This window comes from Cricetulus griseus, chromosome 4 (genome assembly GCF_003668045.3).
Source record: "Cricetulus griseus strain 17A/GY chromosome 4, alternate assembly CriGri-PICRH-1.0, whole genome shotgun sequence".
NCBI lineage: Eukaryota > Metazoa > Chordata > Mammalia > Rodentia > Cricetidae > Cricetulus > Cricetulus griseus.
Genome location: NC_048597.1, coordinates 15,806,304 through 15,830,045, shown reverse-complemented (window position 1 = coordinate 15,830,045; position 23,742 = coordinate 15,806,304). Strand labels below are relative to the sequence as shown.

The window sequence follows — 23,742 nt, the reverse complement described above, 5'->3', positions numbered from 1 at the left end:
CTTTTGGCAAGATTGCCATTTTTACTATGTTGATTCTACCTACCCAAGAGCATGGTAGTTGTTTCCATTTTTTGGTATTTCTTTAACTTCTTTCTTTAAAGACTCAAATTTCTTGCTGTACATGTCTTATACTTTTTTTGGTTAGATTTACCCCAAGATATTTCATGTTGCTTATGGGTATTGTGAAGAATGATTTTTCTCTGATTTCTTTCTCATTGCATTTATCATATATATATTAGGGCTACTAATTTTTTTGAGTTAATTTTGTATCCTGCTACTTTGCTGAAGGTGTTTATCAGGTGTAGGAGTTCCCTGGTAGAGGTTTTGGGGTCACTTATGTAGATGATCATATCATCTGCAAATAGTGAATGTTTGACCATTTCCTTCCCAATTTGTATCCCTTTGATCTGCTTTTCTTGTGTAGCTAGAACTTCAAGTACAATATTGAAGAGATATGGAGAGAATGAACAGCCTTGCCTTGTTCCTGATTTTAGAGGAATCACTTTGGGTTTCTCTCCACTTTGTTTGATGTTGGCTGTTAGCTTGCTGTATAGTGTTTTTATCATGTTTATATATGTTCCTGTTATTCCTATTCTCTCCAAGATCTTTATTGTAAAGGGATGTTGGATTTTGTCAATGGCTTTTTCAGCATCTAGTGAGATGATTATGTGGTTGTTCTTTTTCAGTTTGTTTATATACTGAATTACATTGATGGATTTTCGTATATTGAACCATACTTGCATCCCTGGGATGAAGCCTACTTGATTATAGTGTATGATTTTTCTAATGTGTTCTTGGATTTGATTGGCAAATATTTTGTTGAGTATTTTTGCATCAATGTTCATGAGGGATATTGTTCTGTACTTCTCATTTTTAGTTGTATCTTTGTGTGGCTTGGATATCATAAAAATTGTTTGGCAATGTCCCTTCTGCTTCTATTTTGTGAAACAATTTGAGGAGTACTGGTATTAGCTCTTGTTTGAATTTTTGGTAGAATTCTGCAGTGAAGCCATCTGGCCCTGGGCTTTTTTTAGCTGGGAGGCTTTTGATGACTGCTTCTATTTCATTGGGGGTTATAGGTTGATTTAAAATGCTTATCTGTTCTTGCCTTAATTTTGATAAGGGATATCTGTCCAGAAAATTGCCCATTTTCTTTAGATTTTTGAATTTTGTAGAGTACAGGTTTTCAAAGTATGACCTGATGATTCTCTGGAGTTCCTCAGTGTCTGTTGTTATATCCCCTTTTTGTTTCTGATTTTGTTAATTAGCATGCTCTCTCTCTGCCTTTTGGTTAGTTTGGATAGAGTTTTGTCTATCTTGTTGATCTTCTCAAAGAACCAACTCTTTTTTCATTGATTCTTTCTAATATTTTCCTTGTTTCTATATTGTGTGCTCAAAGATGATCCATAGGACACAAGGCTAAGATTTCTTTATTTAGATAAACACCAGCCAAAGTAAGCCAGAATGTGCCTGGAGGCTGAAAGCTAGCAAAGCCAGAGAGAAGGGGCCTCCATGTGCTCGCTGCCCCTTAAGAATTGCCCCCACGTCATCTTTGACCTCCCCTGACCACGCCCTCACAGGTCTGGCCAGGCAAACCTGTAGGGATTCTAGGAGGCAGGGCTACAGTGTCTCCCTACATTTCTACTTTATTGATTTCAGCCCTCAGTTTGATTATTTCCTGGCATCTACTCCTCCATGGTGAGTTTGCTTCTTTTTGCTCTAAAACTTTCTGTCAGTTGTCTAGTGTGACTATTCTTTAGTTTCTTCATGTGGGCACTTAGTACTATGAACTTTTCTCTTAGGACTGCTTTCAGAGTGTCCCATAAGTTTGGGTATGTTGTGTCTACATCCTCATTAAATTCTAGGAAGTATTTAATTTCTTCTTTTATTTCTTCCTCAACCCAGGAATGGTGCAATTGTGTGTTATTCAATTTCCATGAGATTGCTGGTATTTTGCAATTTGTATTGCTATTGAATTCTAACTTTAATGCATGGTGATCTGATCAGATACAGGGGGTTATTTCAATTCTTTTGTATCTGTGGAGGTTTGCTTTCTTGCCAACTATATGGTCAATTTTAGAGAAGGTTCCATGTGTTGCTGAGAAGGTATATTCTTTTGTGTTTGGATGGAATGTTCTATAGATATCTGTTAAAACCTGTTGTGTCATAACTTCTGTTAGATCCTTTGTTTCTTTGGTAAGTGTCTGTCTGGTGGTCCTGTCTAGTGGTGAAAGCTGGATGTTGAAGTTTCCTACTCTAAGTGTTTGTGGTTTAATGTGTGGTTTCAGCTTTAGTAATAAATGCTTCTTTTACAAATGTGGGTACCTTCGTATTTGTGGCATAGATGTTCATCTTGATGGACTTTTCCTGTGATGAGTATGAAATGCCCTTCTTCATCTCTTTTGATTGATTGTAGTTTGAAATCTAATTGGTTAGATATTACGATTGCTACACCAGCTTTTTCTTGGGCCTGTTTGATTGGAAAATCTTTTCCCAACCCTTTACTCTGAGGTATCGCCTGGCTTTGAAGTTGAGGTGTGTTTCTTGTATACAATAGAAGGATGGATTCTGTTTTCATTTCCATTCGGATAGCCTGTGTCTTTTTATAGGCAGGTTAAGGCCATTGACATCCAGGTATATTAATGTCCATTGATTGTTGGTTCTTATTTGTTTTGGATTTATTATTGGTGGTTTCATTGTTTGTGGATTTTGCCCTCCTGCTTCTTTTCGTGTTTGGTAAAATTGGATTATCTATTGCCTATGTTGCTGTGAGTGTAGTTATCTCCATTGGGTTGGAGTTTTCTTTCCAGAACTTTCTGTTGTGCTGGATTTATGGATATATATTGTTTAAGTCTGGTTTTGTCATGGAATATCTTGTTTTCTCCATCTATAGTGATTGCAAGTTTTGCTGGGTACAGTAGTCTGGGTTGGCATTCATGCTCCCTTAATGTTTGTAGGATATCTATCCAGGACCTTCTGGCTTTCAAAGTTTCCATTGAGAAGTCAGCAATGATTCTGATAAGGTCTGCCATTATATGTTACTTGGCCTTTTTCCTTTGCTGATCTTAGTATTTTCTCTTTATTCTGTAGGTTTGGTGTTTTAATTATTATTATTTGGGGTCTAGTATGTTTGGTGTTCTGTAAGCTTCTTGTACTTTCATAGGCATATCCTTCTGTACGTTGGGGAAGTTTTCTTCTTTGATTTTGTTGAATATGTTTTCTGTACTTTAAGCTATATTTCTTCACCTTCTTCTATACCTATTATTCTTAGTTTCAGCCTTTTCACAAGGGTCCCATATTTCCTGGATATTATGTGTTACAGATTTGTTGGACTTGAGATTTTCTTTGGTCCATGACTGTATATCCTCTAGAGAGTCTCCAACAACTGATATTCTCTCTTCCGTCTCTTGAATTCTATTGTTATACTTACATATTTAGTTCCTGATCATTTATCCAGCCTTTCTATTTCCACCATCACCTCATTTTGTGTGTTCTTTATTGTTTCTATTTCAGCTTTCATTCTTTGAAAAGTTTCAAGTGCTTCCTTCACTTGTTTGGTTGTTTTCCTTGGCTTTCTTTAGCTTCTTTAACAGATTTATTTCTTGAATTTTTTGGTTTGTCTTTTCCTCCACTTCATGTAATTTTTTGCTTGTTTTTCCTCTATTTCTTTAAGGGATTTTCTTGTTTCCTCTTTAAAGGTCTCTATCTTCTTCCTAAGATAATTTTTGAAGTCCATCTCTTCTTCCTCCTCTGTGTTGGGCTTTTAAGATCTTGCTGGTGTGGAGTCTCTAGATTCTGGTGGTGTCATATTGGTCTTTCTGTTGTTGAGTGTGTTCTTATTCAGTCTTCTTCCCATGTCTTCTTCCAGTGGGTGCAGGTGGGGTCTCTCTATCTCCTCTTGTCACCTGGTGGTGTGTGTGGGCCAAGACTTTAATGTCTGCAGCTTTGGATGGTCTTGCCTCTCCTGGTAGTCTCCTTACTTGGTAGGGGTCAGGCCAGGAGAGGAGGAGGAAGGAAGAGCGATGTGTTTCCAGACTCAGGGAGCTCCTCCCTCATATGTTTTAAAATTTAATAATATTCTTAAACTAACATTTTCTTTTCTTTTTTTATCTTTTCTGTTGTTTTTTCTTCTTTAGATTTTTTTTATTAGTTCAAATTAGGAATGAGCTTGTTTCGCATATCAATCCCTTCTACCTCTCCCTCCCTCCACCCCCTCCTCCCCCACCCCCAATCTACCTCCCACCCCAACCACCCCCCACTGCTGGGTAGGGCCCTCAACAGGACTCCTCAAAGTCCACCACATCATCCTAGGCCAGGCCTAGGCTCTTCCTCATGTGTCCAGGCCAAGAGTGCATCCCTACACGTGGAATGGGCTCTCAAAGTCTCCTCTTACACCAGGGAAAAATACTAATCCACTACCAGGGGCCCCCTAGAGTGCAGAGGCCTCCTCATTGATATCCATGTTCAGTGGTCTGGATCAGTCCTGTAATGGCCTCCCAGAGTGCAGTCTGGTGTCGATGTGCTCCCACTTGTTCAGGCCAGCTGTTTGTGTGGGTTTCACCACCCTGGTACCGACCCCTTTGATCTTCATTCCTCCCTCTCTGCAACTAAGTTCCAGAGTTCAGTGCAGTGTGTATCTGTGGATGTCTGCCTCTGCTTCCATCAGCCACTGGATGAGGGCTCTAGGATGGAAAAAGAGTAGTCATCAATCTCATTTTAGGTGAAGGGCATTGAGGGTAGTAGAGATGGAGCTGCCAGAAGGGGAGCGGAGGAGAAGAGTTGTGGAGAGGAGGAAATAAAGGAGCAGAAATATTGAGTTCGGGGAAGAATAGAGGAGAGCAGGATGAGAGATACCATATTAGAAGGAGCCATTATAGAACCAAGGAGAGATCTGGCACTAGGGAGATTTCCAGAGACCTACAAAGATGACATGAACTGACAATCCAGGCAATGCTGGAGAGGATAATCTAAACTAACATTTTCTACTTCATGATTTGAAATATGTTCTTTAAAATGTTCTAAAAAATATGTTATTTTTTAAATAATTCTGTAATTTTTTTCTTTTAATTTTTTTATTTTTTTTATTAATTCAAGTTAGGGAACAAGCTTGTTTCACATGTAAGCCCCTTCTCCCTCTCCCTCCCCTCACCTCCATCCCTCCTCCCCCTCCGCCAACCTCACCCCATCCACCCACCACTCCCCAGGCAGGGTAGGGCCCTCAACGGGGGCTCTGCAAAGTCCACCAAATCTTCCTGTGCTAGGCCTGGACCCTTCCCCATGTGTCCAGGGCCAGAGTGTAACCCTTCATGTGGGATGGGCTCTCAAAGACCCTTCTTTCACCAGAGAAAAATGCTAATCCACTTCCAGAGGCTCCCTGGAGTATAGAGGCCTCCTTATTGGTATCCATGTTCAGGGGGCTGGATCAGTCTTGTAATTCTGTAATATTTTATATATTAAGAAACCAAAATGTGTTTTTTTATTTACAATCAGTCCTTGTTTCATGTTCCATATTTTTATCTGCAATGTTTTATTATTCATGAAACCTGAATTACTTAGCAAAATGTATGTTCTACATTGCTAGAAGGACACGAGGGAAATTTTGTGTACTTGTGATAGCATTAATTTTTTCCTTTTTATTTAAATTACAAACAACCTTGTTTTACATGTCAATCACAGTTCCTGTCCCTCCTCTGCTCCCTACCCCCCTAATCATCCCCTTTCTGCTCCACTGGAAGGGTGAGTCCTTCAATGGGGGAATCTTCAAACTGTCATATCATTTGGTGCAGGGCTTATATCTCTCCCATGTGTCTAGGCTGAGAGTGTATCCCTCTATGTGGAGTGGACACCCAAAGTCTATTCATGTACTAGGGATGAATACTGATCAACTAGCAGATGCCCCATGGAGTTCCCAAATCTTCAAAATGACATCTACATCAAGGGGGTCTTCAACAGTCCTATGCTGGCTATCCAGATATTAGTCAGGGGTTGATAAGCTCCCCCTTGTTCAGGACAGCTGTTTCATTGGATTTCTCTAGACTGGGCTTGACACATTTGCTCATCACTCTTCCCTCTCTGCAACTGGATTCCAGGAGTTCAGCTCAATGTTTAGCTGTGTGTGTCTGTTTCTGCTTCCACCAACTACTGGATGAAGGCTCTGGGATGGCATATAAGGCAGTCATGAATCTCATTATTGGAGAAAAGCATTTAAGGTAGTCTGTTACGATAAATATTTCTGCCAAAAGCTGCCTGAGCCCCACGGCCACATGTGAGCTTTATGCCAGCTGCCTGCCCGAGTTAGGCCCAAATGAATACACAGAGAGACTTGTATTAGTTACAATGCTGTTTGGCCAATGACTAGGATTCTCATTTGTTAGCTCAGTCTCAATTATCATACATCTATATATTTTATAAGACTTATCTTATCAGACACCTTATTGGCGTCCCTCCTTGCTGGTGAATCACCACGTGCCACTGGAGCAGGAGCCGAGGGGAAAAAGAGCGACACTTCCTTTTTCCTCTTCTTAAATATGAGTCTCCTTGCTATGTCACTTCCTGTCTGGAACACCACTTTTCTACTACATTTCCCAGAATCTTCTTTGACTCCTAGTCCAGCCTAACCTGCTGTCTCATTGGCCAAGCAAGTACTTTATTTATAAACATACACAGAAGTATTTCCCCCATCAAGGGAGTCTCTCCACTATTGCTTCAGAGGGGTCATCTTTGTAGATCTCTGGACATTTCCTTAGCGCCAGATTTCTCTATAAACCTACAATGGCTCCATCTAGTATGGTATCTCTTTTCTTGTCCTCTATTTTTCCCCTGACTCAATGTTCATATTCCCTTAGATGCTGAAAATGCCTTCAACAAAATACAACATGCCTTCATGATGCAGGTCTTAGAAACATCAGGGATAACAAAAACATAGATAAAGATAATAAAAACAATATACAGCAAACCAATAGCCAACATCAAACTAAATGGAGAGAAACTCAACACAATTCCTCTAAAATCAAGAACAAGACAAGGCTATCCACTCTCTTCATATCTCTTCAATATTGTACTTAAAGTTCTAGTTGACCAATAAGACAACAAACATCAAGGGGAAACAAATTGGAAAAGAAGTCAAACTTTCACTATTGCACATGATATTATAGTTTCCATAAGTGACCTGAAAAATTCTACCAGCTTATGAACACATTCAGCAAAGTGGCAGGATACAAAAGTAATTCAAAAAAATCAGTAGCCCTACTATATACAGACAATAAATGGGCTGAAAAAGAAATCAGAGAAACATCACCCTTTACAATTGCCACAAGCAATATAAAATACCTAACCAGCAGGCTAAACAAACAAGTGAAAGCCCTGTGTAACAAGAACTTTGAGTCTTTAGAGAAAGAAATTAAAGAAGATATCAGAAAATGGGAAGATCTGCCACACTCTTGGATAGGTAGGATCAACATAGTAAAAATGGCATTCTTGCCAAAAGCAATGTACAGATTCAATGAAATCCCCTTCAAAATCCCAGCACAATTCTTCACAGATCTTGAAAGAACAATTCTCAACTTTATATGGAAATGACCCAGGACAGCCAAACAACCCTGTACAATAAATGAACTTCAGGTGGCATCACCAATCCTGACTTCAACACTATTATAGAGCAATAGTCCTGAAAACAGCTTGGTATTTGTACAAAAATACAGGTAGACCAAGGGAATTGAATTGAAAACCCTGATATGGATGCACACACCTAGTAACACCTGATTTTTGACAAAGAAGCTAAAATTATACAATGGAAAAAAGAAAGCATCTTCAACAAATTGTGCTTGCATAACTGGATGCTGGTGTGTAGAAGACTGCAGATAGATCCCTATCTCCATGAACAAAACTTATGTCCAAATTGTTCAAATACCTAAAAATAACACCAGTCTCAATGAACCCCTTAGAAAACAAAGTAGGAAGTACCCTTCAAAGAACTCGGTACAGGAGACCACTTCCTGAACATATCATCAGTAGCACAGACACTGAGATTGACAATTAATAAATGTGACCTTGTCTCGTCTATCTCGACCAGCAAGAGAAACACAACCACGACTCTTCTTCAAGCAGTTTATTTAGGAACCTTGTACACCAGCTTCTCCCTCTCCCAGCCCTCCCTCCCACCCCCGGCAACCCCTTAAAAGCAAGCTCATTACCCAATTAGCTCACACCACCTGCCGATCCCGGATAGGTCACAGCTGGAGGAGGCACACCAGATCTGCTAAGCATTTCCAAATAAGGCTTGTTTACAGCTAAGCTCGGTCTCCCTGGCATCCAGCCAGGCACCATCTTGGGGCTGTGGCTCCCCACAGTTCCCCCATTTTTATTTTAAAATAACACAACAGGCAAGGGTAGAGGTCTGATCCCTGAAATCAAGGGACTTGTAATGACCCCACGCCCAGTTATCAGCTGAGCTGGTGCCACACCTGTCCAGTATCTTTTCTCAGAGATGGGAGTACGATACCAACCCATATGCAATCAGACATGCCCTTCATGAAGCCTCGGAATGCTGACTTCAAGTGCAGTACTTCATCTTGCAGCCTGAGTGGGATGACTGCTTAGCTCTTTAGTACTGTTAGCCAAGCCTGAAGTGACTGCCCTGCCTCCAGGGCCACGAAGGCTTGTGCAATCATGGCATTATTTCTCTGCTGTGTGACCCACATCCTGCAGATACACCATAAGGCTATGAAACTAACTAGGATAAGCATTCCTCCCAGGGCACCCATTCCCGCCCATTCTTTCAGATGATTCATGGCTTGAGTGATCCATGCAGACAGTCCTTCGGCAACAGTGACATTAACCCAGGTGGAATTCACATTCACAATAGAGAGCCTCAGGTTCTGCATCAATTTGTTGAAGTTGCCAGACCAATTACCTAAAAGATACTGAGGAAGCTGTTTAGACATGTTGGCTGCTAACGAATAATTACAGAGGTCACGCACAATCTGGTCATCTTCCACTCACATCCTAGTTGCGCCAACTGCCACAGGGCATCGAACTGTTCCTGAGCTAGGTCAATGCGTTGGTTCACAACCATAATACCGCCTTTTAACTGAGCATTAAGGGAAGACTCCACATCCAAAGCGGTGGCTACATTAGCTGACAAAATATTTAAGCCGTGGTGCCTCCTACAGCTGCAGCTAATACAGAATGTGCCCTAATATGTTGAATATAAAAGGGTTTCGAACACCTCCAAATCAACTTCTGCAGCTGTATTATATATGGCTAAATAGGGCTATTTACCTTCACCTTTCCTGCAACTTCCAAATCTTTCAACATATTAACAATATAATTGGAATCTGAAATTAAATTAAAGGCCTCAGGGACTTTCCAAAATACTTCAGGGACTATCTGAAATTCAACAATTTGAGGTGACACCTCAATTGAATTGACAAACAACTGGACACTCTCTCCAATTACATAAGCATCACACCCAGTCTTGGAACCATTAGTAAAGATGGTTACAGCACCCTTAGTGGGTTCTCTTCTGGTGTCTTTTGGAAAAATTACTGGATGTTCTTTCAAAAAATTTAAAATAGGATGTTTAAGATAATGATTATAGATAAATGGGTTGTGATGTCAAACTCCCCATACTTTCACATTTGGTTACTTCTACTTTGTCCAATCCTGGAACTTTATTGCTCCTTAATGGAGACCTTATTGCCTCTTTATCGAGGTCCTTAACTTGGTCCCAACTTACCTGGGACTTACCAGTCGACTGCCATGAAGTTCTGAGCCGTTCACCCACGGAGAGAGGTTCCGGTACGGGACACCACTTGTAGCGTCTATCTCGACCAGCAAGAGAAACACGACCACGACTCTTCTTCAAAAAGTTTATTCAGGAATCTTGTACATCAGTTTCTCCCTCTCCCAGCCACCCCCCTCCCCCGGCAGGCCCTTCAAAGCAAGCTCATTACCCAATTATTTCACACCACCTGGCGATCCCGGATAGGTCACAGCTGGAGGAGGCACACCAGATCCACTAAGCATTTCCAAATAAGGCTTGGTCTCCCTGGCAGCCAGCCAGGTGCCATCTTGGGGCTGTGGCTCCCCACAGGACCTCCTTAAACTGAGAAGCTTCTGTAAGGCATAGGACACAGTCAACAAAACAAAACAGCAGCCCACACAATGGGAAAGATATTCACCAACCCCAATACTGACAGAGGGCTGATCTCCAACATTTACAAAGAACTCAAGAAGCTAGTCACCAAAATATCAAATAATCCAATTGAAACATGGGGTACAGAACTAAATACAGAATTCTCAACAGAGAAATGTGAAATGTCTGAAAGACACATAAGAAAGTGTTCAACATCTTAGCCACCAGGGAAAAACAAATCAGAACAATTCTGAGATACCATCTTACTACTGTCAGATTGGCTTAAATCAAATCATCAATGACAGTTCATGCTGGAGAGGATATGGAGAAAGGTGAATACTCACCCTCTGATGGTGGGAGTTCCAACTTGTACAGCCACAATGGAAATCAGTATGGTCATTCCTCAATGGGAATCAGTCTACCCCAAGACCCAGAAATTCCACTCTTAGGCATATACCAAATAGAAGCACATTCATACAACAAGGACATCTGTTCAACCATATTCATAGCAGCATTATTTGTAATACCTAGAACCTAGAAGCCCCTAGATGCCCCTCAACTGAAGAATAGATGAAGAAAATCTGGTTCATTTACACAATGGAGTAGTTCTCATCGGAATAAAACAATGGAATCTTGAAGTTTGTAGGCAAATTGATGGAAGTTGAAGAAACCATCCTGAGTGAGGTAACCCAGTAGAAAAAAGACAAACATGGTATGTACCCACTCATATTTGGATTTTATACATAGAACAAAGCATAATCAGCCTACAGTCCACACTGCCAGAGAAGCTAGGAAACAAGGAGGACCCTAAGAGAGATATATATGTCCCCTGGAAAGGGACAATATCCCCTGAGCTGATTGGGAGCATGGGGGAGGGGAGAGGGAGTAAGAGAAGGAGAAGGGGAGAAGAGGACAGGAGAGGTATTAATTTTTTAATCTCTCATTTTGCAGAATTTTGACCCTTCATTGACTCTTCCTTACTCATAATAGCTTGTAGCTATGAGCTCCATTAAATTAGTTAAGTTTGGATCCTGCTTATTTTTAAATGTGAATGAAATGTATTGTCACATTAAGTCAGGTCTCCTCTAATTAGGTGGAAACATCTGGTTTTCCTCCAGGGTCTGTGTTAAATGTTTTTTATTAATTTTGTACATTAATGATTTGGAAACTCTTTTTGAAGTCAATGGAGTTATTATTTTTGCCAATGACCCACAATACAAGAAAAACATCATTCTGGATTAAACTTTTTGAAATAATAGAACATTTATTAGCTACAAATCTAGCCTTACTTGGTTATCAGATTTTCTAAAATGAAGCTATTTCTCATTGAAATCAATAGGTAATGTTCTTGATAACTCAGAAAAAAATGTAATTTCCATGATCAGTGGTATTGTATGTATTTCATACAAATAAGCATAAAGATAAATATGTGTCAACATAATGTGTTCTAAGACTTCCAGAGGTACATAAGAGACCCTACCTCCTCAAAGAAAACACAGAAATAGTGAACAAAAGGAAACAGTAACAAACAAAAAGGAAAGAAAGGAAAAGAAAATAAATTTGAAAATCTATCCTGAAAGTTAGTTATTGCTATTCCTTCAAAGGTATGGGTATGATCCTGGCTTGCTTTACTGGAATCAAAGTTTAGTTTAGTATCTTAATCTCTTGAACAGTGTTCAATGAGTCTTTCACACATTCAAAATTTTTATTTTTTCAGCTTTCCTTTTTCTCCCCTGAATTTCCTTAACATTTGTGCCTAATTTTTTAAAAAATGAATCACTTGGCAAACCTCAAGGTTACTCTGGGATCTCACTCATAGATATTTCATGAGCTCTGTGCTGTTTCTGCCATAATATGGTATTATCATGTCATCCATCCTCTTGATTTTGATTCTGGGATATGCTCATCATTGCATGTCATTAAATTTCTGCCAAGGAGGAATTAAGTTTATTTTGTCTGAAATGATATTTGTTTGCTTTTGCTGTTGACATTTTTTCCTGATATAAATTTTCAAAATTTATAGCTTCTCTAATAGGCTAGATGAGCTCAGTACAGATTTCAGAAATAAAGAAAAAAGTAAGCTGAACAATCTCATTAGTTTTTTTTCAGATCATGAGATACACACAAGGATCCCAGTTCTTTCTCATTGATAGCCTTAAATTAAATCCTCCCTGGCATATTGCATCAAACATGACATTCTTAAACTCTCTACATTTATATTGGCCTACATCTATATTTTATTATCTATTAGGTATATGGTATGTTTTATTATCAAGTGTTACTATTAATATTGCATTGTTTAAATTTCAAAAAAAGTAAACACAAAAATAACCAAACAAAAGATGCATGTTGTTCTCACTTAAGGAATTCCAAAAGACTGTATTCTGATAGCTGTGTTTTCAAACATTCAGAAAACAACCAATTTTTCCGACTCCTTACAACTCTCTTATAGTGAACTAAGTATAATATTGTAGCAAGTACCCAGAATTAAGGCTAGCTTTTGTTGGATTTTCTCATGAACATTTAAATGATTAATAAAGAAATAATTTTACATACACAGATTATGTCTATAAACCTGTGTCTTAGACAAAGCTTGGCCAAAATTTGAGAAGAACATTTCAATAAGCATCAAAATGGAAAGTAGAGCATAATCAAGGAAGAGAGAAAAGGGCAGGTACAATGCAAGTGAACCTGAACTACATCTTAGTAATAATACTAACTGCTCTGTCTTGCGGTATTCAGGACATTATCCGTGTCAGGCCATATATCTTTGGAACTTTCCATTTTGTGTGCAATGGTTAATGGGACAAACTAAGAGCTATTTATTTCCAGAGCCTCTTTATGTCCTTCCTCACAGTAGATAATGTTGAATGACTATCATTTTGTCCATTAAAATTTTGTTCAAAGTAGCTAGACAACTAAGGCTCCTGATGGCAGGAGAAATCAAGAACTTGGCCAATTCCCTTTTCTAGGCTGTAGACATCATGGCTACTTTTTTCCCATCAAGGAAATCTGAGTAAGTGGTTATATGCTTTATAATTCATGATATTTTAATTAGAATATAATGACATAATTAGCTCCTTTCCCTTTCATCCCTACAACATAGTTCATGTCTTCCTCCCCTATCCACTCTACTCCTTAAATCTACGACTTCATTTTCTTTGATTATTGTTGAATGTATGTTTCCATTCATATACACATAAGTATATAAATAGATCTTGTTGACTTAGTTTATTGTTGTTTGTGCATATTTGATTCAAAGGTTTTCCATTTGATGGTATCTCAGACTTATTTTGATTTGCATTTCCCTGATGGCTAAGGATGTTGAACACTTTCTTATGTGTCTTTCAGCCATTTTAGATTCCTCTATTGAGAATTGTCTATTTAGTTCTGTACCCCAATTTTCAATTGAATTGTTTGGTGTTTTGGAGACTAGCTTCTTGAGTTCTTTGTATATTTTGGAGATCAGCCCTCTATCAGATGTGGGTTAGTCAATATCTTTTTCCATTCTGTCCGCTGACGTTTTGTCTTGCTGACTGTCTCCTTTGCCTTACAGAAGCTTCTCAGTTTTTGGAGGTCCCATTTATTAATTGTTGACCTCAGTGTCTGTGCTACTGGTGTAATGTGCAGGAAGCAGTCTCCTGTACCAATTAATTCAAAGGTATTTCCCACTTTGTCTTCTAATAGGTTCAGTGTAGCTGGATTTATGTTGAGGTCTTTGATCCATTTTGACTTAAGTTTTGTGCAAGGCAATTGGCTTGGTTCTAACTGTAGTCTCTACATGTCTGCAACCAGTTATGACAGCACCATTTGTTGAAGATGTTCTCTTTGTTCTAATGTATAAATTTGGATTGTTTATCAAAAATCAGGTGTTCATAGGTGTGTGGGTTAATATCAGGGTTTTCAACTCTATTGTCAGAATAACCAAAATCAAATACACCAATGACAGTTCATGCTGGAGAGGATGTGGAAAAAGGGGAACACTTCTCCACTGCTGGTAGGAGTGCCAACTTGTACAGCCACTTTGGAAATCAGTATGGTGACTCCTCAAGAAAATGGGAATCAGTCTACCACAAGATCCAGCAATTTCACTCTTAGGCATGTACCCAAATAAGCACATTCATAAAATAAGGACATCTGTTCAACGATGTTCATAGCAGCACTATTTGCAATAGCCAGAAACTGGAAGCAGCCTAGATGCCCCTCAACCAAAGAATGGATAGAGAAAATGTGGTACATTTACACAATGGAGTACTACTCAGTGGTAAAAAGAAAACAATGGAATCTTGAAATTTGCAGGAAAATGGATGCAACTAGAAGAAACCATTCTGAGCCAGGTAACTCAATCGCAAAAAGACAAACATGGTATGTACTCACTCATGTGAGGATTTTAGACATAGACTAAAGGATTACCAGCCTACAATCCAAACGGCCAAAGAAGCTAATAAACTAGGAGGACCCTAAGAGAGACATATGTGGTCCCCTAGAGAATTGGAAATGATCAAGATCTGCTGAGCAAATTAGGAGCATGGGAAGAGGGAGGAGGGAGCTAGGAGAATGAGAAGGGGAGAAGAGGAGGGATGCCGAGGACATGAAGGAGCAGAAAGGTTGAGTCAGGGGAAGAATAGATGATAACAAGAATGAAGATACCATAATAGAAGGAGACATTTTTGGTTTACAGAGAAATCAGGCACTAGGGAAATGTCTGGAGATCTACAAAGATGACACCAGCTAACAATCTAAGCAACAGAGGAGAGGCTACCTTAAATGCCCTCCCCTGATAATGAGATTGATGACTATCTTATATGCGATCCTATAGCCTTCATTCAGCAGCTGGTGGAAGTAGAAGCAGACACCCCCAACTAATCACCGAACTGAACTAAATCCCAGATTCAGAGGACGAATGAAGAGCACCGGAGTCCAGACCAGGCTGGTGAAACCCACAGAAACATCTGACCTGAACATTGGTGAACTCTTGCTCCCCAGACTGATAGCTGGAATACCAGCATGGGACTGATCCAGACCCCAGGAACATGGGTTTCTGTGAGGAAACATCGGAAATCTATGGGACCTTCTGTAGAAGTTCAGTACTTATCACTAGAATAGGTGTGGATGTTGGGAGCCCATTCCATATAGAGGAATACTCCCTGAGCCAACACATACAGGGGTGGCATTCGGTCCTATCCCAATAGACTGTGATGACACCCTATGGAAGACCTCACCATCCAGGGGGAGCAGAAAGGATATGTGATAGATAGGGTTTTAGTTGGGGAGTGGTGGTAGGGGAGGACAGGTTGGAGAAGGGAACTCGGATTGTCATGTACAACAATCCTGTTTCTAATTCAAATAAAAAAGTTGAAAAAAAGAAATATAACTTAGCTTCTCTCAAAGATCATAAAAATTAAACGTTTTCCATTGGAATTGAATAACCAATTATGGGTCTCAGCCCTGGGAAAGATTAAAGTCTTCCACTCTTTTTGATTTTTATTTGCCTATATTTCCCCAACCCCTAGGGGTTTACTGTTGTTCAGGACATGTTTAAACATGTGTGTCTCTGAGAGTACCATGGTTGTAGCATCCTCTCACTTCCTGGAGAGTCAAACTCATTTCTCCTGTATCCTGCTTCTTAGTAGGGATTTTCCCAGAATCCAGTTCCTTAGCAATCATTTCTTTTTTCCCAATCCTGTACTACCACTGTTATCTGAGACCTGTCCCAAAATGATGCATTCAACACATACATTCATCATTTGCATTAATAAAATATGTTGTTTTTCTTCTGTATGAATGAGATGATTTGAATTAGTAACAAATGAATTCATGAGGAAGGGTATTAAGATTACATTATTATTGGAAGTACTAAATAGAAGAATACACCTCAATTTGAGATTTGTGTGTTTCCTAAATTATGTACAATTATGTCATATTGATGATCTAGGAATCAACACTATTGGAAGGCTACAGATTTATAAATTAAATTAAATTATTTCACTAAAAACAAGAAAATCAAAGCCTTCTTTCTGCTAAAACAGACCCTATTCAGAAAAGTAAGGAGTGGAAATACTACTCACCATCAGTTTCATAATCAATCAATTGTACAAATTATCAGTTCAGTTCCTCTTCTTAGTACTGGAACAGCAAATTCAGCAGCAATGGCATGAATGGCCAGAGGCAATAGAAACTGTAAAAATAGAAGCAATAATCAGACATGATTATTGTCCGAAGGAAAGCAATACATCAGAATACTTAAATAAGCACACTAACAAAATTAATTGAAATAATATGATAAAGTCACCATTAATCTTGAGGAAATAGATTCCCATTTATGTTAAAATATCATGAGTGATTCTCAGGTACAGTTTTGGGAAAAGGGCAGTAAGTATGACTCACTCACATACTACAACATTACTGACCTGTTCAATGTATTAGTTATGTGTCATTCTGAACTTTTGTAATCTTTGAACTATTTGAAATGGCAGAAATGACTGAAGTGGGAATGGTGCTCACTAACAAAGAAGAGATTGAATGCAATCGATTTTCAGTGGTTTTTCCAAGACTTTGTGAATTTAGAGAATAAATGGCTTACTGTAAAGGAATAGTAGTGAGGTCAAGAAAATTTAGGGTGTTTTCTATTAGCTACATGTACTCATGTTGTAATTATGCCACTTTGTTGTGAATTATAAGCACCCAAACCACTTCTTAAAATTAAATCATGTAAACAATATTACTTTTGCATTAATGTAACCACCTGGTGGCACTGTTGATTAAACTAGGAACAGTTTTGATTTTTAATATCTTTTAAAAAGTCATTTTTTATCTTAAAATTGTGCCTCATTCAAGATTTTTGTTGATATTATTTAATAGGATATATCTAGGTTGATGGCTCTAGCTAGCCAAGAATATTGAACACTGTTTGAAAAAAATTAAATACTACAAGAAACCCTCTATGTCTGCAATACTCAAGCACTTACAAGTTGGCATTCAAATACTGGAAGGGAAATTCACTAGTTTTGTAAAAGTACACAACGCATACTTATGTTTTCTTATATAAGGAGAAAAAGCATTCCACGTGGGATTAGACAAAAAGTATCTTATTTTCATGATTCAATTTCAGGTAATTTGACAAAAAAATGCAATTACTCTCACAGGGTGAGATATCTGTGACTTCAAATCTGACAGTATATATAATTTCCATCTGAGATCCTTTTATGGTTTTTATTAATTGCTCTAAGGTTTCTAGAAATTTAGAATCATTCTAGCATGCCACAATAACCACTAGTGTATGGTTTCATATGGAAATATGTGCATTATGTGCAAGTTTTATTTATAATAACTTGAACTATTTTTGTCAAACTATTATGTCTGAAAACAGAAGGGAGAAGGATATATTGGGAATCACTGAAGAAATAAAAGGGAATAAAGTGTTAAAAATAGGAAGAGAACATATTGGAATGGTTTGAATATAACAGAGTGTATTATTTTATATTAATAAGGTCTAAAATATACTGACAATTTTGGGTTAACACATACCCGTATTTTCTTACTTGATAACTGATTGATATTTAAACTATACACTATCACTTTATATTTATGTTAGGGCCCAGGACCAGCATAGGAAGACTTGGTGGACGTTGCAGAGCCGCCGTTTTGGGCCCTACCCTGCCTGGGGAGTGGTGGGTGGATGGGTGGGGGTGGGGGAGGAAGTTTGGGGGTGAGGGGAGGGAGAAGGAGAAGGGACTTGAAATAAGCTTGTTCCCTAACTAGAACTAATAAAATAAAAAAAAAGAATTGATAGAGTATATACAATGGATGGTTGGTTGCATATTTTAAAGATTGATATTTGAATTCTAAACCCATAGAATCAATGATGTTTTATATAAAATATTATTCAAAGCAGCAGTAAAATAAGTGACTTTACTTATAAATAAATAGAAAATACTTCCTTGTATGCATTTGTTGGATTGTGCTGTGGTAGCTTAAGTTGGAATGAGAAATTTGGATTGTAATTGCCTGGGTGTTGAATCCCAAGGCAAAATCTAAACACAAAGCTTGGAAAGTAAAACTTGCATTGTGAACACATCTCCTCTACTTAGAGTTGGGTTTTAAAGCAGTATAATATTTTTTTTAATTGTCAAATTAACAAAACTTAGGATCAGTTGGGGGTTGGGTCTATGGCACAATCATTGAGGTAGGATGATCTGCCCACTATGTGTGGCAAAAACTCAGGACTGGATCTTGGGCCATGTAAATGGAGAAAGAGATAAATGGTAATAGCATGCTGCCACTTCATCCCTTGATATTTGAGGTAACAAACTAGTTGCTTCCAATTCCTACTTCTTGGTTGCCCTTGCCATGATGAACTGTAATTTGAATTGTGAGGTAAAATAAACCTTTTCTCCATCATGTAACTTATGTAACAGAATTTATCACAGCCACAGGCAGGGTGGGGACTAGGACTAGCAGTGAAAAATCAGAAAACATGTGCAGCTGGTTAATACCCAAGCCATATCCCTCCTTTATGTATACACAGACTACATATCAGAAGTAGAAACAAATTTGATAATTCTGAATTTCCATTCATTTTCAAGCAAATTAATATACATTTATATAGTTGCTTTTTATTCCCTAAAAGTATCCCCTTTAAAATGTTTAACCTCACACTATGACCTATGAGATAATTCCTTGAATCAGATGAATCTGTAATTGCTCCTGTTTTTTATTTCCAGGGGAAAATTAAAACGGAATAATTGAAATGTGATCTGTCAGATCTAATTAGAGACGGGCATGTTATTGAGACAAAACCAAGATCTAAAGAAGAGTAGAATGATATAAGCATGCTTTATATTAAGTCATTCTCATTCTTTTTTCCACAAACACAAAAATTATTTCCACATACAATAGTACTTACCTTTTTTCTATTATAAAACATCTGACAAAGCAGTTTAGCAAAGGAAGGATTTATTCTGGCTCACATTTAGAAGAGATACAGTTCATCATGGTAGAGAAGAAATTGCAAATGAGTAGAAGGTGAGTGGTCATACTGCAACTACATTAAGGAAGAAGAAAGCAAAATCTGTTTGTCTTAGGGTTTTTATTGCAGTGAAGAGACACCATGACTATGGAACTCTTATTAAGAAAACACTTAATTGGGGCCTCCCTTAAGGTTTTGTAGGTTCTGTCCATTATCATCATGACCAGGAGCATGGTGGCTCACAACCATATATTATGAGATCTGGTGCCCTCTTCCGGTGTGCAGATATACAGGGAAGCAGAATGTTGTATCAAAAAAAAAAAAAAAAAAAGCCTACATGCCTGATTCACAGAGAGAAAAAAAAATATGGGTAGCTCAATTAGTTCCAACACAAAAAACTATCACTCCTCCATATCTGTGCTCTCTTCATAGTAACAGTGATTGGACATTATCTACCTATACTGAGAAAACACAGTTTTACGTAGTCAAATATCTTGGTAATCTTGGCACAGCTCAGTGAACACTTGAAATTACACATTAAATCTCTTATTTTCAGTGAACAAAAGAAATGGTTTCTCTAACTGAAACTAAAATTCATAAAATGCAGACATATGTCCCCAAATGATTCCCTTTGATGTCTGACTTACTATGCTTAGTGTGTAATATTGTCCTGCATGTACAATCCATGTAACCAAAAATTAGTGATGTCATACTTAACTGAGATTTCTTTCACCATTCAAAAGTTAGAACTAATTTTTACATTTTCCAAATGGTAACAGTGGTACATACTTACTCCTGTTATACATAACCTTAAATCTTCTATGTATACTATAGATCATGAAGTAATGGAAATTGGTAAACCAAGGCTTTGCTGTTGCCACCTTGTTTGTTCTTTGAATTCATGATTAATAGGAAAGGATTACATACTCATCCCTGACCATCTAGTTCACGGAGTTCATCACCCTATGAAATTAATCACATTGTTCTCTGTCTATTACCCACTTAGTACATGGGTCTTTTTGTAGTCACTCTTCATATAGAAAAAAAAAAAAAAAACTATAATCAAAGTCGGCTAGTCCTTCTGTGATAGCTTTATCTCTCCACTTCCCTCTTTTTTTGTCCCATGGTTCACGGATGACTCTTTGCTTTCTCTTCCAATCAAGTCTTATTTGGGAAAATAACTGGATTTGAATCTTATACAACTTTGTGAAGATTTATAATTTTGACCAGATATGATAATATTATGATGCTTGAAATGGATACAAAATACTGTCAATTTTCTTTAACTCTACAATTTCAAATCTGTCTGCTTTTAAAATTTCTCTGGCAAATTTTTACCTAAGAAAGGTACAATAGAAAGTAAATACAGTGAATAAAAATTTCAAATTCGATACTGAGAGCACCTTAAGTCTTGGAGTCATTTGACATCATTTTGCTGGATGTGCAATGTATCTACTAATATACTTTCATATTACTCTAGTCTTCAATATTTTAATTTATTGCATGTAGTTTAAATAGAATTATTTCTTACTTTTCATGAAAAATTATCAATGACATGATTTGAGCAAATGTAAATTCGTGAAAATATTTTTATGACTGTTGATTTGCATCTCTTCATATTTCTTAAATTTGTTCACTAGTTAAGAATTATTTAACAGTGACATGCCTTTAATCTTGGCACTTGGGAGGCTGAGGCAGAAGGAAACCCTACCTAGTGAGACTATGTGAAAATTTAATTGTATATTCTGATGAAATATTTGGAGTTCACTGAACATATACTAATATTTTATTTTGTTTCAAAATTTGAACTATTTGCATCATAAAACAAAGAAATAATGTATCTCAGAGGGCTTTTAAATATTCATTCAAAATCAAACTCACAGCATCTAGTACCCAAATGATGATAGTATTCATTCTCTAGCAATATCAAGTTCATGTTCAGGAAAGAGAATGCTGTGGTTTATGGATATTAATATCCTCCAGCAATGCAGACTCAGGAGAGTCCCTGGTTAGAAAGAATTGCAGCTGTGACTTTATTAAATTAAACATGGTTCATGGCAATTAGCCAAGGAAGTTTCCTTTGGGCTACTACCCTGATCACAAAGTAACATGACACAAGAAGAGAGAATTCTTCCATGGACTCTCCACTCTCCTGAAGCTTTTGTCTTTCTGGCCCTATCTGTTAATGTTATCCTACCTGGAGCTGTATTCTTTCAGATCTTTATTGGCTCTATTTCTTACTACATTGTGGAAACACTTTCTTTCTGTGAAAATTCTCAATCATCTGAATATTGAATACTTCTTAATTTCATTATTTTTATTTCCTATGGCTTAATTTCCATTTGCCATTTCCAAAATTTTATAAATGAGGTCTTATAAAATAACAATGTGCTATGTATTACAAAAATTGGAAGAAATGATTTTGATGTTTCCAACATAAAGAAATTATAAATATTTAATTCAATAGATGTTGAACACTATTGAAACATACCTGGATATACATATGTATATAAATGACTCATTACCTCATAAACTAGTACAACATTTGTTTTTTGTTTATCAAGGTAAGTAATTAGTTTAAACAAGAAGAAAGGCCATATGTTGGTAGAGCTGGATTTTTCCCTTAACATACTTTTTTACCATTACTTTGCATTTCATATTTTCCAGACAGGATTTTGCTAGGGAGATGGGATGGCATTGAACTAGTGAACTAGTGAACTAGTTCTTTGGCATTATTAGTGAAAGACTGAACGTATCTTGTTCTTCATATATCTCTTATTGTTATAGTTTCGCATGATTAATCATACCATATATGTATATGGTTTGACATGATGCTCACATCTTCATTCTTAGCATTCAAGAGTAAGGGGTAAGCAGACTACTGAGAGTTCAGAGCCAGTCTGGTCTACATAGTGAGTTCCAGGCCAGCCAGGACTGCATAGAGAGACTCCATCTCAATAAAATAAAATAAAAACACAGAGATATAAATATAACCTGGAATGCAGTTGTAGAGAGGGAGGAGCAATTAGTAAAGGGTTCAAGACCTTGCTACAGAAATTCACAGAAACAGCTGACCTGTAAAGGTGGGAGCTCATGGACCCCAGTCTGACAGCTAAGGAACAAGCATAGGACTGAACCAGGCCCCCTGAATGTAGGTGTCAGTTGGGTGACCAGAGCAGTCTATGGGACCAATGGCAGTGGAACTATAGTATTTATTCCTAGTGCATGGACTTTGGAAGCCCATTGCCTATTGAGGGATACTCTCTCAGCCTAGATACATGGGGGAGCACGTAGGCCCTGCCCCAAATGATGTGACAGACTTTGATGATCCCCCGGGGAAGGTCTCACACTCCCTGGGGAGTGGATGGGGGATGGGATAGGAGGCTGGTGGGGGCATGGGAGGACAGGAGGGATAGAGAACTGGGAATGGTATGTAAAGTAAGATTGTTTTTAATTAGAAAAACAATAATAAGCCCATGTCACATGGGTGTTATATAGGCTACCCTTACAAGTTTCAGTAACACATCTCCTTCAAAAATCCCCTGTGGATGACGGGGACAGGGTAATGTTTGATTATGTTAATCAGTGTAGAAATTAGAATGAGATCAATGTTTGCTATTTTGTAAGTTTTGTTGGGGAGGGGACTTGTTTCCTTATTGAATTTGGACTTCTGTAAGTACCATTTACACAATAATTCTGTCATCCTGATTGTTCAACCATAAGTCATTATTAGTACAGAGTCCTTTCATTACACAGGAGAGGAAATGATGTGATTTTATAAACACAGGCCTCTGAAAATTCTTCTTAATCATTCCTTGTTTGATTTTTAGTTTTGAGATGGGCAATAAACATGGGAAGAAATAGAAGAAGGAAGAGGGAATTTTCAGGTAAGTCAAGGTTTGGCTGTGTCTATGGTGAGTCTGAGGTCTTTGCTATGAGCAACATTGCAGCATTCATAGTGTCTACTCTTTTCTTTCTTATCTGTACACAGGACATCTTTCTCAGTTCTTACCAGTGAGCATATTGAGTCCATCAAGCCACATAACTGTCACCCACATTCAGAAGGCCTAGTTCAAACCCATGCAGTTTCCCCAGCTGTCAGTCCAAACCATATGAGTTCTCATTCGCTTGGCTCACCTGTATCTGTGGTTTTCCTCATCATGTTCTTGACCCCTCCCCTTAGTCATATGATCCTTCCTTCCTCTCTTCAACTTAAGTGCAGGAGCTCAGCCCAGTGCTTCACTGTAGGTCACTGCATCTGCTTCCATCAGTTACTGGATGTCGATTCCATGATGACCAATAGGGTAGTCACTAATCTGATTAAGGGGAAGGTGTGTTCAGAGACTCTCTGCACTATTGCTAGGAGTCCTAGCTGGGGTCACCCCTATGTATTCCTGAGAATTACCTTCTTTAACATTAATAATATCTAATAAGCATATTTTGCTAATTACCCTAAACAATGATGTTTTTTTCTATGTGTGACATTAATTTACTCATCTATGCTGCTGAAGAGGTGAGCTAAGTTCTTTCTTGCAAAAGACACACAGTTATATATGAAGACAGAACTAAAGGTGTAAACTGATGCTGGGAGGAACCTATTATAGAAAACAAGTCATAAACCCAAATCTATAACATAATT

The 23,742-nt window shown here is 38.0% G+C and overlaps 1 long non-coding RNA gene across 1 annotated transcript; it reads right to left on the bottom strand.

Annotated features, from left to right (window-relative positions):
* Positions 1 to 10,065: 10,065 nt before the first annotated feature.
* On the bottom strand, positions 10,066 to 23,388 carry LOC107979669. The gene is made up of 4 exons (XR_003484778.2): positions 23,241 to 23,388; positions 19,041 to 19,178; positions 16,204 to 16,313; positions 10,066 to 10,116 (listed from the first exon to the last, which is right to left on the bottom strand). It is a non-coding gene; the product is annotated as an uncharacterized LOC107979669 (long non-coding RNA).
* Between the last annotated feature and the right edge of the window lie 354 nt (positions 23,389 to 23,742).